Genomic DNA, 3762 nt, shown 5'->3' with positions numbered 1-3762 from the left:
ATCTAAACAGTCTATCCAATTCACTTCATTTTTTATTCAACATATTTGCTATCGAAGACCAACCATATGTGCTTTTCACTGGACCAAGAGTTATGGTACGGAGATACAAAGTAATATAGAGCATAATCGCTCTCTTCAAGGAACTGTAGTATTATTGTTTGGGAAGGAAAAAGAAAAGAAAGAAATGTGCCATATACATTCTAACCACTAACTGCCAAAATAAGACAGTGATTCAGCAAAGGCATAAAATGAAGGGAGTTGCTTATGGTGGGTGAGCTAATGAATTAGCACAGAGAGGAAGTATATCTGTTGAGGTCCTCCCAGAACAGATACTTTGGTAGTGGTAGTATTACATGAGACTGAGGGAGTGGGAGAGGAGCCTGTGAAAGTCAAAGAAGAAGGAAATAGAATTGGGCTGGAAAAGCCTTCAGACCAGATATGACACTGCTAACAGGAAATAGAGGAGAAGGCAATGGCACCCCTTTTCCAGGCTCAGTACTCTAGCCTGGAAAATCCCATGGACGGAGGAGCCTGGTGGGCTGCAGTCCATGGGGTCACTAAGAGTCGGACACAACAGAGCAACGTCACTTTCACTCTTCACTTTCATGCATTGGAGAAGGAAATGGCAACCCACTCCAGTGTTCTTGCCTGGAGAATCCCAGGGACGGGGGAGCCTGGTGGGTTGCTGTCTATGGGGTCGTACAGAGTCGGACACGACTGAAGCGACTTGGCAGCAGCAGCAGCAGCAACAGGAAAGAGGGAAGGAAAGCAGAATCATCTAGGAAGAGTTTCAGACTACAGCACAGACCTGACAAGGATCATCCAACTCTTGCATGGGTTGGGGGCCCTGGGGCAATGACTGACCCTTAAACAAGGCAAAAACGATCAAGGGTATCTAAGGTATGCTCAGTCATTGACTGCCTGGGAAGTTTGGCCTCGGCTAAAGCTGCAGTTTATTTTCAAAGCATCAACTGGATGCTGTCAGCAAGCTCATCAATTTCAGCTGAGTGTTGAGTTCTTTCTCCCACCTGGAGCACCTCAATGGCTGCCACATGAGGAGAATCAGCATATTTAAGAAAAACAAGAAAATGGAAGGCAGAAGTGCTAGATGAGAACAATAATGAAGACACAGGCTAAATCCTGGTGTAGTCACTTAGTCACTCTGGTAAGACAAGATATTCACATACATCTCATTCTACATCAGAAAAATTAGGATATAATAATCTACCCAGAATGTTTTATGAAATTAAATGAGAAAATGACAATTTTAATTGAAATACAATACATAACCTTTTATTATATTCAAGTATACAACATAATGATTTGATACTTGTATATATTACAAAATGATCATCAAATGAAAGTCAAGCCTTAAGTGAAAGTCACTGCATGGTAGAAAGACCTGATGTCTCCAGACGTAGAGAACGGATTTGTGACACAGTGAGGGAAGGAAAAGGTGGGACAAATTGAGAAAGTAGTATTAACATATATGCACAACCATGTATAAAATAGCTAGTGGGAAGCTGCTATATAACATGGGGAGCTCAGGTCAGTGCTCTGTGATGATGGGGTTAGAGAGGGAGGCTCGGGAGGGAGGGGAAATATATAGTTATGACTGTTCTGCGATGTTGTACGGCAGAAACCAACACAATACTGTAAAACAATTATCCACTAATTAAAAATTTTAAAATATAAATGTGAAGATAAAAGAAATATGGATTTTCTATCTCATAAGTTAGCAAATAAAAATAGATAAATCATGACCATACAAAAAGAAAAAAAGACCCAGTGTCTTGAGGTTTTATAGAATTGAGGTATACAGATTGGGGACTTGGACGAGTTATCTAATTTATGATAGTCAAATTTCTAATTCACAGAAGGTAGTCAGCAATATCCTCCTTATCCTTTCTTCACATATCCAAAATTCAGATACACACACACACACACACACACACACACACTCACACTCACACTCACTCACTCACACACACACACTCACTCACACACACACACACATACACACACAGAGTCACACTCTGTCATCTTTTAATCTTGTCCCAGACAGTCAAATTGACAATAGATGTTAATGTATAGCATCAATAAGAAAAAGCTAAATAAAGGTAAAACAATATTATTAGGACGTTATGGATTCTAAAAGGGTTTTGGAGTGGAAGATTGGAAAACAGGAGAGAGAAGGAAAATGCTGAAAAAGCTTCTCAGCAACTCTGCCACAATTTACAAAACATGCACAGAATATTGCTGATAAAGCAGTGCCCAGTTGAAGAAGACAGAACAAATTAGTCACGGACAGGGTCTGTACAAATTAGCAAATTTCTTCAGTGTCTTTAAAACAGAATGTCATCTATGGAAAAATCATTGTTTGAAACAGAACCCTAGAAGGGGAAGCAAACATTATAGACATTTGATAAGGACATACATGAAATCTAAATAATCAGGAGTAAGTACATAAAAGTGGATCCCTTTCTCCATAGTTGGGTGTAGTAAAGAGAAGTTTCAGGTACATTGCTATATTTTTTCCTAGGAAAAATCCTTTCTAAATGGCCTTGAGGAACCACAGCACCATCACTGAGTTCATCCTCCTTGGGCTATCTGCTGATCCCAAAGTCCAGATACTGCTCTTTGTGCTTTTCATGGGGATTTACCTCCTAACAATGATGGGGAACCTGATGCAGCTGCTGGTGATCAGAGCTGATTCCCATCTCCACACACCTATGTAATTCTTTCTGAGTCACCTCTCTTTCCTGGACCTTTGCTTCTCTTCAGTCACAGTTCCCAAGCTCCTGGAGAACCTCCTGTCTAAAAAGAAAATTATTTCAAAAGAGGACTGCCTGACTCAAGCCTTCTTCGTGTTTGACATTGGAGGGACAGAAATCTTCTTGCTCTCCGTGATGGCCTATGATCGCTATGCTGCCATCTGCTACCCTCTGCTCTACAGTCAGGTGATGAGCAGCCAGCTCTGTGTGAAGCTGGTATGGGCTTCATGGGGCCTGGGTTTTCTGGATGCAGTTATCAACATTCCCCTGGCTATGAACTTGAACTTCTGTGAGAACCATATCATCCCCCACTATACCTGTGAACTGCCCTCTCTCTTCCCTTTGTCCTGCTCTGATATTTCCACCAATGTCACTGTCCTGACAGGCTCCACACTGCTACATGGCTTTGGTACATTCTTCCTGATCTTCTTCTCCTACACATGCATTGTCTCCACCATCCTGAGCATCAGCTCCACCACAGGCAGGATCAAAGCCTTCTCCACCTGCTCCTCCCACCTCACTGCAGTGAGCTTCTTCTATGTCTCAGCTTTCCTCCGTTATCTCATGCCCACCTCAGGTTCACCTCTGGAGCTGATCTTCTCCATACAGTATGGTGTAGTGACTCCGCTAGTGAATCCCCTCATCTATAGCCTCAAAAACAAAGAAGTAAAGACAGCTCTGAGAAGAATGCTGAGGAAATGTTTGCAATGGTAGAGGTAGCAGGCTGTAAAGAGAAGAGAAATCGGGGTCATTCATAGAGATGTGGATGAACCTAGAAACTGTCATACAGAGTGAAATAAGTTAAAAAGAGAAAAACAAATACCAAAGTCTTTTTGTTCAGTCACCCGGCCGTGTCCAACTCTTTGTGACCCCATGGACTGTAGTACACCAGGCCTCCCTGTCCTTCACCATCTCCTGGAGTTTGCCCAAGCTCATGTTCATTGCATGCTGGACAGCATGTTCAGTGATGCTGTCCAGCCATCTCATC

General features: G+C 42.2%; 1 pseudogene; it reads left to right on the top strand.

Annotated features, from left to right (window-relative positions):
* Positions 1-2558: 2558 nt before the first annotated feature.
* On the top strand, positions 2559-3488 carry LOC133042275 (olfactory receptor 8S1-like; annotated as a pseudogene).
* Positions 3489-3762: the final 274 nt, after the last annotated feature.

This window comes from Dama dama, chromosome 3, assembly GCF_033118175.1.
Source record: "Dama dama isolate Ldn47 chromosome 3, ASM3311817v1, whole genome shotgun sequence".
In the NCBI taxonomy this organism is placed as follows: domain Eukaryota; kingdom Metazoa; phylum Chordata; class Mammalia; order Artiodactyla; family Cervidae; genus Dama; species Dama dama.
This window is presented reverse-complemented; position numbering and strand designations above follow the sequence as displayed.